General features: G+C 38.3%; 1 long non-coding RNA gene across 1 annotated transcript; it reads left to right on the forward strand.

Moving 5' to 3' along the window:
• Positions 1-12,125: 12,125 nt before the first annotated feature.
• Positions 12,126-12,784, forward strand: LOC114651380 (uncharacterized). Its single transcript, XR_003716132.2, has 3 exons — positions 12,126-12,253; positions 12,337-12,442; positions 12,533-12,784. It is a non-coding gene; the product is annotated as an uncharacterized LOC114651380 (long non-coding RNA).
• The last annotated feature ends 3,152 nt before the right edge of the window (positions 12,785-15,936 follow it).

Here is a 15,936-nt window from a genome sequence, read left to right on the forward strand (position 1 = left end):
AATCCACACGTCACTAATTGCCTTATCTTGTTTCAATTATCCTTTACAAAACCACCACTGTCTTATCCTGGATCTAATTTCCTGATTGTTATACACTGTATATTGGCAGATAATGATAATGTGCCACAATTGGAAGCACATACATGTACATAACTATATATCTCTAAACGTAATGAATACAAATTTAGTAACAAGAACTGCTGTATATATATCATATAATTTAAAGGAAAAAGTAGAATTTTTAACATACTGTAGAAAAGTTATATGGTATTCCAAAAATCTAACAAAAAACTGTGCATTCAATTGTAGACAATGTTATACTGTGTATCCTGAAAACAACCTGACCAGGAAAAGTAGAATCTAGATATATTAGAATAGATTAATTTTTGAAATGTTGGGAAGATTACATTTTTGAAGGTAGAGGAAGAGCTGTGTAGTCACTAATATGAATGAATATATTCATAAGTATGTCAGCTCATTTCTTCCAGTGAAATATTACTTGCATGCCTGACCTAAGAATATACTTTTGTATCAGAAAGAATCACACAAGGTGAAATAAAGTTTCATTACTGGGTCATCGGGACTCAAACAGATGATTAAATGTATAACAATGGGAAGCTTTTGTTTGTTAACTTTGGTGTGACACCTTAATTCCTTTTATTCCTGTGAGGAATAATTAACTTCACTTTTAACATTGAGAATCCTGACATACATGGGGATTGTATCTACTGTAACTGTTATAAGTAGATGATACCTATCAGTTATGAAATTCTTTTTTTAACATTTTATTGAATTTATTAAAATCAAAAAACATTCCATACAAACAAGTCAAGTTTTACAAAATTAGGCTTGAAACAAATCAACCCCCACCCATGAGAAAGAGAACTAGGCCAACAGAGTAAAACTTTAATAGAAGGAAAAATAAATTTAGTAAAAAAAAAGGGAAGAGAATCCGCTTCCTCAATTTACATGCTTATTCTAAAATGTTATTGATTAGATCCTGCCAGTTTTTGTACAGATCCTCTAAGTGAGAATTTGATTTTTTCAAATTTCAGATAATATATAACATCAGCTACCCACTGACTTAAAAAAGGTGAGTTAGGATTCTTACAGTCTATGTGCCAATAGTGAAGTAAAAGCAATAACAGTTTGTTTGTCTTTCTCCACTTTAAGCCCATCTGGAAGTACACCAAACACCAGTTATGAAATTCTTAAAACTATTGTTTGTTTCCAGGAATCCATGGAAGTATAGTGTGTGGTTAGCACTACTATGTCATAGCTCCATACAAATAATCACAGCCTTGTAACTCTCTGTGTGGAATTTGCACGCTTTCCCTGTGTCTGTGAAGAGTTCTCCCTGTATAATCCAGTTTTCCTCCCACACTCCAAAGACATGTAGGTTTGCTTCTTCGTTAGCATTAAACAGATCCCGTATAAGTGAAATGAAATGTCAACCTGTTCCAAGGCTGGTTATTTCCATGCACTCAGTGTTTTGGAGCTACATATACTGGATCTGTAGTAGAGGGAGTGTGTAGGGGTTTAAAGGTGGTGAGCTCTATATTATTAGACAACAACAGTTTTCAATAATATTAAAAATATTATTCAAAATTTATTTTAAATTGCTACAAATCACAAAGCTGTATATTAAAGCATAAAATTTCAATTGCTTCATCAAAAAATTGACTTCAGTAAATTTTGTGATAGAACCGGGGCACCAGCAAGCCCCAAACCTCAACACAATTACACAAATGCAGTACCAGGTTCAAATAAAATGAATGTTTATTAACCACAAAGAAGTAACCAAAACATAGTAATCTCTGTCACAATCTCCTCACAATTCCTCTCCTTTCACCACCGCACTGCCCTCCTCCAGTTGAGTGTTGCCTTCCTTCCTCCCAGTTCCAACTAGTCTGGATAAGGGAGTGCTGTCCCTTTTATTGCGGACCTGGGAGTACTTATAGTGTCAGGACTGCTGCCTGTTGGAAGTAATTCTGGGTCATATGGAAGTACAACAAAGCATGGAGCACATCTCCCTGCAGTGTCCTCTTGTGGTACCTGTAGAGCACAGAAGGGCTGTTTTGCCTGACTATATCTCCCAGCATGATCTACTGGTTTCCTACTGGGTACCAATATCCAGGGCCGCTTCCATCTAGTATCCTGGAGTAAAAAAAGAGTTCCCAGCAATATATTCTTCTGTGGGCTGTCCGTCCATCCACTCTGGTCATATATTCTGGGTCTGGCCTTTCTCTCCCCTGGCCAAGATGCTTGTCCGCCTGCTAGGTGTCTCCACTTTTCTGGTTGGGATGCCTGTCCAACCCATGTGGCATTTACAATATCTACCAACAAGAAACAGGAAAAGTTAGCAATGCTAAAAAAATAATGCGGCTTAGCTCTATTGCAGATAGTAACGATATGATTGTGGAGAGCAATGCTGGCTTTTTAAAAAATGTAAGACTTTGATCTAATATAAAAGTCAGCATTGTCTGTTCATTACAAATTTACTGTCACGGTGTAATAAAATTCCAGTGCACAACAATGCCTCAGGGGGATGCACAAATCAGTGTATTTCTTCATCCCGGTCCCAATCCCGGATAAATGGGTAGGGTTATGTCAGGAAGGAAAATTTTGCCAGATCAATATGCAGACAACAATACAGATTTCCATACTGGATTGGTCGAGGCCCAGGTTAACAATGGCTGACACCAATACTGGTAGCTAACAGGGTGCTGACGGAAATTGGGCTACTATTGTCTGAAGTAGAAGAAGAGGGGGAAGTGTGTCCGGTGGCAGAAGGAGAGGAGGAAAGTGGAAGTCAGGGTAGGAACATTGAATGTTGGCAGTATGACTTGTAAAAGGAGAGAGTTAGCCAATATGATGGAGAGAAGGAAGGTTGATATATTGTTTGTGAAAGAGACCAGACGTATAGGGAATAAGGTCAGGCATATTGCACATGGATTTAAATTGTTCTACCATGGTGTGTATGGGAAGAGAAATGGGGTAGGGGTTACCTTGAAAGAACAGAGAGGTAGTGGTGATTGGAGCATATTTCAAAGGACAAGTTGGTGAAGGGAACAGAGGGGATAAGGAAGTAATTGGTAATTATTCTGTTAAGGAGAGAAATGCAGAATGTCAGATGACTGAGGATTTTGCAAAAAGGATGGATATAGCTGTGGTAAATACGTATTTTAAGAAGAGGGAGGAACACAGGGTGACGTACAAGAGTGGGGGAAGATGCACACAGGTGGATTTTATGCTATACAGAAGGGTCAGTATGAAGGAGATTGGAGACTCTAAAATGATGGGAGGAGAAAGCAGAGTTAGGCAGCATAGGATAGTGGTCTGTAGGATGACATTGGAGATCAAAAAGAGGAGAGTGAGGGCAGAGCCAAGGATCAAATGGTGGAAGTTGAAAAAAGAAAGACTGTAATGTGGAGTTCAGAGTGAAGGTAAGACAGGCAATAGGCATAAGTGAAAAGATACAAGATAGCTGAGCAACTACAGCAGAAGTGGTGATGGAGGCAGCTAGAATGGTGCTTGGCATAAGGAGATAAGGCATAAGGTGAAAAGAGGGGCACCAAAGGTTAAAGATAAGGTGTATGATAAGTTGCATGAAAGGCTGGACACTGAGGAGGGAGAAAAGAACCTGCACCAAATGGCTAAACAGAGAAACCAAGCTGGGAAGTATGTGTAGCAGGTTAGGGTGATAAAGGATAAAAATTGAAACATAACTCACAAGCGAAGAGAGTGCGCTGAGCAGATGGAAGGAGTACTTTGAGAAGCTGATGAGTGAAGAAAATAAGAGAGAGAGAAGGTTGGATGATGTGGAGATAGTGAATCAGGTAGTGCAACGGATTAGCAAGGAGGAAGTAAGGACAGCTATGAAGAAGCTGAAGAATGGGAAGGCTGTTGGCCCAGATGACACACCTGTGGAAGCATGGAACTGTTTAGGAGAGATGGCAGTAGAGTTTTTAAACAGATTTTTTAATGCAATCTTGGAAAGCGAGAGGATGTCTGATGAGTGGAGAAGAAGTGTAGTGGTATCAATACTTAAGAATAAGAATGATGTGCGGAGTTGTAGTAACTACAGAGGTATAAAATTGATCAGCAATAGCATGGGAAAGAAAAGTGAAAGCTGGGTTAAGAATGATGATTAGTGAGCAGCAGTATGGTTCCGTGCCTGGAAAGAGCACTACAGATGCGATGTTTTTGCTCTGAGGGTATTGAAAGAAAAGTATATAGAGGGCCAGAAAGAGTTGCAGTGTGTTTTTGTGGACTTTAAGAAATAATATGACAGGGTGTCTACAAAGAAGTTGTGGTATTGTATGAGGAAGTCTGGAGCGGCAAAAAAGTATGTAAGAGTGAAACAGGATATGTACGAGGGAAGTGTGACAATGGTGAGGACTTCAGTGGGAGTGACGGATGCATTTAAGGTGGAGGAGGGATTATATCAGGGATCACCTTTTCTTATTTTCAATGGTAATGGACAGGTCGACAGACGAGATTAGATAGGTGTCCCGGTGGACTATGATGTTTGCGGATGACATTGTGATCTGTAACATTAGAACATTAGAACAATCTAGACAAGAACAGATCATTCAGCCCAACAAAGCTTGTCAGTCGTGTCCACCTAATTCTTCTAAAAAAAGAAGAATTTCTTCATAATTCTTCCCCCTTAGCCCTAGAATTAGCCTAGTCGATCTCCTCTGGACATTTTCTAGTGCTGCTATGTCCTTCTTGTAGTTTGGAGACCAAAGCTGCACACAGTATTCCAGATGAGGCCTCACCAGTGCTTTATAAAGCTTGAACATAACCTCCTTGGACGTGTACTGTACACATCGTGCTATATATAATCTAAAATTCTGTTTGCCTACTTAATGGCTTCTGAACACTGTCAGGAAGTTGATAGTGCAAAGTCCACTACAACTTCTAAATCCTTCTCATAAGGTGTACTTTTGATTTTCAGACCTCACATTGTGTATTCAAACTTACCATTTTTACTACCTATGTATAATACTTTACATTTACTTATATTAAATTTCATCTGCCACCAATCTGCCCAAACCTGTATGCTCTCCAAGTCCTTTTGTAATGATTTAACAGATTCCAAATTAGCTGCCAATCCACCTACCTTGGTATCATTTGCAAACTTAACCAGCTTGTTACTTACTGTATATTCCTGTCTAAATCATTTATATATATTAAAAATAGCAGTGGCCAAAGCACTGGCCTCTGTGGAAAACCATTCTTAACATCAGTCAACTCTGATAAGGTTCCTCACACCATCACCCTCTGCTTCCTGTGTCTGAGCCAATTCTGCACCCATTTAAAAACATCACCCTGAACTTCAATTTCTTTTAGTTTGATGCCCAACCTCTCATGTGGCACCTTATCAAATGCTTTCTGAAAGTAAAGATAAATAATATCATATGCTCCACTTTGATCATATGCTTTTTCTTTTGCCTCATTGAATTCCAGCATGTTTGTAAAACACGACCTCCATCTTCTGAACCCATGCTGACTGCTGAAAAAACTTCTGTACTTGTAATGTGCTGCTCAATCTTATCCTTAATAATTCCTTCCATTAATTTTCCTGTTATTCATGTTAAGCTTACTGGCCTATAGTTGCTTGGATCTGCCCTGTCACCCTTTTTATATAATGGGATGAAATTTGCCATTTTCCAGTCTTTCAGAATCTCCCAAGTGCGTAACGACTTTCTAAAAATATGTGTCAAGGTTTTATACTGTATATGTACTCACTAGCCTCCTGAAGAACTTAAGGGTAAATATTTTATGGTCCTGGTGATTTGTTTGATTTCAGCCTATTTAATCTGAGTAGTACTTCTCCCTCTACAATTTCCAAATCCTTCATTGCCTCTTTAGTAGTAGAAGACCTCAGAAAAATGCAAGTTGATTTGATTTTAACTTAGTTTTGTATAATTTGACTTGCTTGTATGGAATGATATTTGCTTTTAATAAATTCAATAAAATGTTAAAAAAATTGCAAGCTATATAGCAATCCACCTGTCTTTTAGCCACCTTAATATCCTTCTTAATGGTTGCACTTTGGAGTTATCAATCTTACAGTATATGCCTTATAAAGCTGTTTCTATCTTTGCAGCTTCTTTTTAAACTCTTTATTAACTCACTGAGGAGTTTTTTAAAATTTTATATTAATTCCAAATTTAGGTATGTACTTGTTCTGCATTATATGTAGAACATTTTTAAACCTGTTCTACTGCTGGTCGCCTGTCTCCATACTTAAAAGCTATCATCCTTAGACTTTGCTGCATCTGCTCAATATTTGCCCTACCAAAGTTAAACTTAACAATTTTAGTCTTTACATCCGCGCTCTTACAAACACTGAGAACTGTATTATATTATGGTCATTTGACCCTAGTGGTTCAATCACCTCTACCCTCTCAATTTTATCCCAATTATTACAAAATACTAAATCCAGACAGGCTTCACCCCGTGTTGGTGCTTTAACATACTGTGTTAAAAAACAGTCACTGATTACTTCTAAAAACTCTTGCTCTTGTGCTCCGACATTGGAATGATTAACCCAGTTAATATTCAGGTAATTTAAGTCCCCCATGACAATAATATCTCCTGTAAACTTGCATTTTTAATATTACTAAAAAGATGTGTATTGAAATTACTGTCTGAATTGGGTGGTCTATAACAGTGGTCCCCAACCTTTTTGACAGCAAGGACCACTTTACTAGAAGCTAATTTTTAAAGGGACTGGTGGGGGGTATTTGAGGGTGTAGGGGTTGAGGATTCGGGGCAGGTTCGTAGGGCAGTTTTATACACAATTTACATTACATTTCTATTACAGAAATTATACAACTTACCATAATGCAGAATCAGTGGGAGCCCTGAGCTTCTGGGGACGATGGAAGACAGTGACACACAAAGCAGACTTTTCAGTGCTTTAGTGGCAACCTCAGGATGTTCCGCCTTGACTTTAATCCAAAACGTATGAAGATTTGAAGTTGTCTCAAACATACTTTTAAGGCCACCATCATTTGCAACCTTAAGCAGTTGATCCTCTTCAAGCACAGACAAAGTTGATTCACCTGGCTTATTCACAAATGGGTCACATGTCCATTCCTTCCCATTTCTGGGGTCTTTTGTGGTTGGGAATAATGCTCAAACTCTATTGAAAGCTGAGATAGGTGATCATACACCAGCTGGGAGAAAGAAGGCCCTGGCTTGGTATCTTTAACAACCTCTGCTAACGTTTGAAACATATCAAAAATCCCAATGTTCACTTGTCAGCCCCATAAATCAAGTTTGGCTTTGAATGTAGCCACTTTATCTGCCAACTTGAAGAATGGGTATCTTCTGCCTCTGCCCCACATGCTGCTGCTCCACCGCTGCCTCAGATTTTCCTCCTCAGGCTCCTCCAGCACTCCTCCAGCCTGGCTAGATACTGAGTCTGCAGAGTGGGTAAAGGTGGGGTGCCCTAGTGCCTGAATGCCAGTTCATATTGTGAGGTTTCTGAACTCTTTTGGGATCCCCCCCACCCAACGGGAACATCACACTGAAGTGCGTCCCAAAGCGCGATTGCTTCACAGTAGAGCTGTGAGCCTGCTGTTGCCCTGGGAACAGATAAACAGTCTTAAACCAGACGTGGTGAATGCACTTTGGAATGCTCTTCGGCATGTTGTCCCGTTGACGGAGGTCCCAAGAGAGTTTAGAAACCTCACATTTTCTTGAATGAGTGCAGCATTAATAGGAATGTTTCTTGAACAAGCACCACTGAACCACATAAAAACTGTCTTCAAATGCAGCAGTTCGCATATGTTTGCAACCCGAGATTTTTCTTCTTTTTTTGCATATAACAAAGACATATGCATTGCATTTGTCATTCCAACAGATTGCACATCACAAACATTAACACTGTTACCGTTTTTTCGTGTCTGACGTTTCTATAGGAGGGTGACAATGAGTTAAATTCCAATGGATGTTTTTCAAATGCTGACAAGCAATAAGCAAAAGGTATCACTGAAAACCACAGAAAACAAAACAGCAAAAAAAAAAAACAGTACGAGGAAAGTTCGAAGAAATAAATTTTTTTTACCATGTTTTTGTTGGTGGATCGTTGTGCAAATGTGCACAACTGAGCTGCGACCACAGAACTAACTGCTCTGTGGATGATTCATTCAGGCATTTCAAGGTCACTTCGTTGTAATGTCTGCTGAATGTACTTCGTAGTAACGAGATTTCTATAGACTCGTGTCATATGGGGAAACTGTAGGGACCACAAAAATACTTTGTTGTAATATTCTCTCACCTCGGTCTCTCTCCTCTCTCTGCGCCACTGCAAAGCCCCACCCGCCAAGCATTCTGAAAAGTCTGAGTGAGTCTCCGTTGCCGGCAGTTCTCATGTGGCCCGGCTGTCAGACGGACTGCGGCCTGGTAGTGGGCCGCGGACCGGGAGTTGAGGACCCCTGGTCTATAACAGACTTCTAAAATAAGGCCTCTTTCCCTAATGCTTTCCAGGCAAAGCCACATGTCCTCACTAAGATGGGGCTCATCATATAACTGAAGAAGACTTGCATTTAAATTCTGTTTGACATAAAAAGCAACTCTACCTCCTGTTCTGTTCTGTCTATCCTTCCTAAAAAATGTGTATTCCTCTATGTTATACTCATCCCCATCTTTGTTATTTAGCCAGGTTTCCATTATTTCTATAATTATGCTCTGATACACGGAGATCCAACTCGCTTGCCTTATTTTTGATACTTCTAGCATTAAGGCAAGCTATTTATAATCTGTTACTCCTTCTACATTTAAATGCTAGGTTAGAATTTACATTACCATGCATTTTTATTTCTACACCATTGTTTGTTCCTCCATGTGTAGTTCTAAACCTGGCTGGTCCTAAACTCCCTGCCCCCCATTCTCTAGTTTAAACAATCCTCGTCTAGCCTACTCATATACCTCTTCTATTCATTGGTGCCCCTTCAGTTCAGATGTAATCCGTCACGCCAGAACAGGTGACTGGCAGGTACCAGCAAGAGTGAAAGGAAAATTTTACAAGACAGTAGTGAGGCCAGCTATGGAGGTGGCAGATTTAAAGATGTTAATATTTGCATTGGGTGTAATAAGGATGGACAGGATTGGAAATGAGTACATGAGATGGTCAGCTCAGTTTGGAGACAAAACTAGAGAGGCAAGATTGCATTGGTTTGCACACGTGCAGAGGAGAGATGCTGGGTATATTGGGAGAAGGGTGCTAAGGATACTGTTGCCAACAAAGAAGAAAAAAAGAAGGCCCAAGAGGAGGTTTATGGATGTTGTGAGAGGGGACATGCAAGTGGTGCGTGTGACAGAGCAAAATACAGAGGACAGGAAAATATGGAAAAAGATGATCTGCTGTGGTAACCCCTAACAGGAGCAGCCAAAAGATGAAGAAGAATAAAATTCAAATGCACATTTGACCAAAAAGCACTATATCAGCACTGTTCTTGAATATACCTTGTATTGAGTCTGTAAAATATGACATCACAAAATATAACGGGTAGTGATGAGCAAAAGAGCGGAGATTCTTATCAAATACAGTTTGGCTAAATCAATGATAAAATTCATTGTTCATTTAATTTCCCAAACATGAAAAGAGTTTTTCTTTTTTTTTAAGTTTTCACATTTTTTTCAGGTATGGAAAGAAACATACTGCTCCTGCAGGGTTTAGAAACACCATACACCCCTTTTGGACCCGTAAATTTTTCTGGAAAGGGTCCAAAAACTGTCTTTTGAACATTCAACATGGCTAAACACAGTCCACAATAAGACAAAAAGATTTATGTTCAGAAAAAAAGAAGTAACACAAATTAAGTGAGAACAAAATGCTATAGCTTCAGTCTTAGATGAGATCCAGTTTTTGCAAATGATATTTAAACTTCCTGCGAACGTCACAGATGAAATGAAGATACAGGGAGTAAAAGGGGTTTTACATACAGTATACTGTACTAAACACTTTTCTTCCTGGGTTAATTCCACAAATTTCAGTGGTCACAAAACATCATAGTTTTGCAATTTTAGTTTTATTTTGCAATTTGCTTGAACAGCTGGCCTGTCACTATATAACAGACAAAAAGTAGGACACCCTCCCCCTCCCCAAACCAGGTTCCACAATCTATATGGGGAAAAGCTATGGGTCTTTAGGACAAAGAAGTTTTCAGAAGTTTTTGAAAACAGAAGAAAGAAAGAATTTTTCTCTCCACGCCTCATGTTTGGCTTTTATGTCAATTTTTTTTGTTGTCAATTTAAAATGAACACCTTTTGAAGAGATGTACTGTTATCTAAAATGCATTTTATAATATAAAAACACTCAATTTTACAGCAGATTGAATTTTCCAAAATCATTTATTAAAATAATACTCCACCCAAAAATGATCATGTTTTTATTTATTACCAAAACAGCCTGTTGGTTGTAGAAATGACAGGGAAAAATTGAGAACAGATCTAATAAAGTTTCTTATATAATGGGATACTGTGCAGGACCAGCATGGGCAAATGCTGGGCAACTGCAAACAATATTAAAATGTTCATGAAAAAATCTGAAGTTATTCATATGTTATAATTTGTCAGTTTTCCAGTCATTTCCAGAGATGTCATGATGAAATAATAATAACTAGTACTGTATTATTAAAGCAAGGAGGTCATATACATCGGATTCAACGGGTTGGAAAATGGATGGATGGATGGTCATATACAAAAAGAAGCAACATTGAGGATCAATTCTGAGAAATGACAGATAGATAGATAGATAGATAGATAGATAGATAGATAGATAGATAGATAGATAGATAGATAGATAGATAGATAGATATTTGTTTGTCCAAGAGGACATTTAGGTTTTACAGAAGCTCAGTTTAAAAATTAAAGCATTATAGGGTGCTTTCATAGGGGGATTCATATCTACCACTAACTCCACCCCTAGTAATGTAAAGTGAAAAGCCACCAAAATCAAAAAGATATATTAATAAATAAACAATGGTCTCAAGTCATAAGAACTTTCTTTATATTTCTGTTTAAGTGAAGATATTACTAAAAATTAATATGTAGAGAGATAACTCACATTGGTATTTATATTGGTTTTAATACAATAAAAGCAGAAGGAAATGACATTACCACCTGCAATTCGGCAAATCAACCATAAACAAAGTACAGTATACTGTACAAGATGCAGTTCTGTCAAAGTCAAAATATTCTACAATGGAAATGCGTTAACAAAACTGCTAAATTGCTAACTACTTAAATATATTACTTTGTTACTCAGGTAAAAAAAACATGCAGCAAAAAATGATTTCACATCACAACAAAGAACCTACTTTTTAATGATGTAATACAAGCTGTCAATAAAGCTCTGTTGCAATCATTTTAATGAGGGATGAAACAATGCGTCTTTCATAATTTTCAGTGATTATCAGTGTCCATTTGTTATTCAGCTACTCTTTTATTTTTACATCGTTCTCGTATTTGTATGGCTTGGTAACTAGCACTTGATTTATAATTTACCTTTGAAAGAATTTATATGGTTTCTCTTTTACATCTTCATACACTTCTATCTCTTTTTTTATTTTTTCATACCATAGCCACATACGAGTTCTCATTCACACCAGGCCAATACAAATTAGCCAGTTAACATAACCTGTTCATCTACTGAAGGAGAGAGCAAATTACGGCGCCAAGTAGAAATTCATACAGATACATGGAGAATGTGCAAACTCCACCAAGACTGTTGAACAGACCCACTCTACTGCTAATTACTTCATTCCACACTTTTATTTTATTTGGATAAAAAACATTCAATAATAAAATAAATAAATAGGGTTAATTGATCACCATTTAAATGATGCCCCATCTAGGTGTAGTTCCCAATGGAGATTGCCGCCAGCCTCGGAAACTCTAAAAAAATGAATGACTAAAAAAAATGAACTTTATTCAGATGAGAAACATGAAGGCCCACGCGCTCTAGCACGTGCCATAATAATGTTCTCAATCAAGCACATACACGCACACGATTTAAAGACCATTTCCACAGTAGTTAAAACATGATTAATGTGTAACAAATGAGTTTATTTGTTTGAGTGTTGATAGTGTTCAATGGTTTAATTGGAAGGTGAGAATCAGAGTTGCTGCGCTCAAGTGGCACTAACATAAAAGCTCGCAGAGTATCTGGCGTTAAGTACTCTTCATCAGTGAAGAACATCGCGTTTTGAACAGTAACGGAGGAGCAAACGTATGAGGTTTATGGTCTCTAGCTTGTTTTTCTTCCCCTGTCTTTTGTTGTCTGTAATATATGAAGTGTGCTTTATTTTTAAGGGAGACGCTACCTGAAATGGCAAGAAGTGTGTTTATTTCGGCCCAGAAGCACATCGAAAAGAAGAAAGGAGTTTATTCTAACCGAATTTATAAAGCTGTGAAGCAAGTAAGACGTGTGAAATGCCTGAATTGAATCTAAACGGAAAACTTTCTAGTTCACACACCTGTGCTTTTTCTTCTGCTCGTGTTTTTGTAGGGTTCTGGCATCCCCGGCATTCTGGCGAAAACTACAAACCATTCGGGTAATGACCTCCTGCAGCTTGTAGCCTCTGAAGCCGCCCGGTTGGCCTTGGGGAACAAACGAAGGGCGATTACTTGTCGGGAAATTCAGCTTGCTGCTCGCACCCTGGCATTTAAAGACGCCAAGTCGGACTCTGTCATTTAAATTTTTAAGTAGTTTTGTGTGTGGTTTTTATGTGTCCATTTAAATAAAGCTTTTATTTACTTACTGGTGGGTAGCTCGTTTTCCGGCTGTGTGCGCTCATAGTGAGGAGACTTGCAAACTAGGTACTGCAGCAAGAACGTCCCACCTCGATGGGAAAGTTAAACTGAAAAGTCGGTAGCGGAGATGGGAGCAGCGCGCTTATTTAACACTTTGTCGGGTTAAGTGTCCATGGAAGGCTTGCCCCACCATCAGACTAGTAATGTGCAAAACAATTTTTTTGGTGAATAGGTTCAAATCTTTGAATTAGATTTGTGTTCACTTTAAACCCAACCGGCACTATACTAGAGTATTGTAACAACTTTAATCACCAAACAATCTAGAAAGCAAAATTTCACACAATCAACCTGTGAGAGCCCTAAAATATTTGCAATTTTGAATTACTCTACCATTTATATCCTGCTGTCGTATCCCATCCTTTCTGAGGCAATCTGTCAGTTCATAACTGAACTGCTTTTTTGTCTCTAGTTTGTGAACAAACTTGCAATGGAGGGGCATACTCGTTCGTTCAACCGGTTGGCGTACTGAGATAGCCAGAGTGAACTGATCAATGAGAGGTGCTTGGTGTTATCTAGCAAATTGGTCCGTGGCTAGTTTGAGTTTTTCTGATACACTTTTTATGCTTACTGTATTGGCATTTTCCAAAGATGGCAGCCATTTAAGTTGAAGTCTCCAGACTGTTTTGGAATGCTATATAAAGCGACACACTGCGCCTGCCTTGAAGATTTATTGTTTAATGTCAGTGGACAAGTAGGGGGAGACTGGGGACAGTTGCAACACTTTTTGCATTCCTCTCATTTACTCAGACTTTTTGGACTACACCAGCCAAATTTGTATACTATAAACTTACATCTGTCTGCTAATTACCCATAGTACTTGTAGTTAATTATATTTTACATATCCTGCACAATATTGATTTGAAGTCAGATATTGCAACGTTGCAACACATATAAGGGACGGTTGCAACATGTTAAACGTATATTAAATTTCAATAATTAACCTTTGCTTTTTCTCTGAACTTGCATAGTACTGTGTAAATCTACAATTATACAATAAAGTAGATTTTTATTCATATTGAAAGTTCTGTATTTTTGTCACACGGGATTTTTTAAAAATGCATTTATTGTCCAAACATGGATCTGCTTTAAAACATGTCAAAAAAGATTGAATACAAAGTGAATTTAAAGTCACCCCAACAATTCTACTGGCTCTCAGGATAAATCTGCCAGTTACTAGAACAATTATAATATAATTCTTACTAATTAACAATATTTAAACATTTATTGTACAATATTGAGAATATCAAATACAACCCAAATAAAGTTGCACAGATATTCCTAAACAGTGACTAATCACCCCTCGTATAAAGTATCCCACATCTATACTCACTGACAGTAGAAATCTGCCAGTTAGAACAATTTTGGGATCTGGCTTCCAGTGAACCTTTCTACAAACAACAAGAACAAAATAATGCAACTCTTTTAGTCAGATTCACAGTTGTGGCATGTGTAAACATCACCTCCAGGTGTGCAGGCTTTGTGTTGATGCCTTCTATTGACAGGTGGGATGGGTGATTGTCAAGAATTAAAAGAACTTTGGAGTCTGAGGAACTCTTTGTGTGTAGCTGAAAGTGTTTCAAGTAAACAAAGTCAGCCTCTTGCATCCACCCAGATGCGTTGGCTGTTCCAATACAGCCAGGTGGGCCATCCCGAACAAAATGAGATTTGTAATGCACACGTGGGAAAATGAACATTGGGGGTATGGAGTTACCAAGTGCATTGATTGTACAAGCTAGTGTGACAAGTGTGCCTCTTTCTGCTGAGGTAGCTGCACCAACTTTCCTGTCACCCTATCTTGCCACAACCCTGTCGGGAGTTTGAACAGTTGTTATCCCAGTTTCATCCATGTTCCATATGTTTTGTGACTGAAACTTGTTTGTCCAAAACCTGGCTTAAATTGTTAAAAAAAATTGTTAACATTTGTTTCATTAAAACTGGTTGCCCTCGAAAGGCTTGTGGCTTGAGGACGTCTTATTGAGAGAGTTGGGTGCCGTTTTAAAAAACCATTAAACCAGTCAACACCAGCCATACAGGCCTCATTCCACTGTGAGGGAAAGTTGCACTTATAGTGAGAGGCGAGTTGAAATGCAAGCCTACGAACCTGAAATAAAATGTAAATAGTTTTTATTATCTTTCACTTTTTACCGATATTACCCTAATCCTCTCACCCTCTTACTCTCTTTATACATTTCTGTTAATTTCTCTTACCTCTTTAGGACTTAACCCATAATATAAGTCTGCTGCCCTTTGTAAATACTGTTTTAGACTCCTCTCTTGGTCTTCTGAGAACACTCTTCTGATGGTCCAGTACCCTGCATGTGGTAACTTATCAGATCCCTCACTTGCAAGCTTCTCTCTTTTCTTATGGAATCGAAATAAGGTGGCATGACAGATGGAAAAGTCCTTGGCAACTGCCCTGACTGTCCTGCCCTCCTTCCTAATTATGTTTGAAGCTTGTTCCAAAATTTCGAGGGGAACCCTTCTGTTAGTAACTCTCTCCCTCACTCTTGGCATACTGGAAAAAACAGAATATTATTTCTATTTTTAGATCCATAAACTACAGTTAAGCTGTATAGCAGTATACTTCGGACTTAAACTGAAAAAAATGTGCTGATTCTGAACTAAAAATGTTAAAAAGTAATATGTAGTCTATTTCAATATGGTGGGTTGGCTTGGGGACGGTTGCAACAAGTTGTTGCAACCGTCCCTGACCTGCCAGCCATGACAGAACACCATGTGCTAGCTATTCAAAGAGTCAGGGAAACATGCTAACAATACTTTTTAAAAGTCAACACCACAATGAATTGAACTAGGTATGTTTTGATTAATTAAAATAAAAGCTATGGACAGTAAGTCAAAAAAACAACTTGCAAATAAAATTATTTTCATACCTTCAAAACAGTAATTTTTCAATAAATGCAGCAGCAGATGATGAAACTGTATAGTTTCTCTCTGGTGGAGAGAGGGCCTAACTGAGCATGTGCAGTATGAGTATCATCACTCTAGCATGTTTCTAATTGGAGAAATAAGACTTGTTGCAACCGTCCCTTGTTGCAACCGTCCCCAGTCTCCCCTACATTTGTGCAGAGACCAAATACA

The sequence above is a fragment of the Erpetoichthys calabaricus genome, chromosome 4 (genome assembly GCF_900747795.2).
Source record: "Erpetoichthys calabaricus chromosome 4, fErpCal1.3, whole genome shotgun sequence".
Lineage (NCBI taxonomy): Eukaryota > Metazoa > Chordata > Cladistia > Polypteriformes > Polypteridae > Erpetoichthys > Erpetoichthys calabaricus.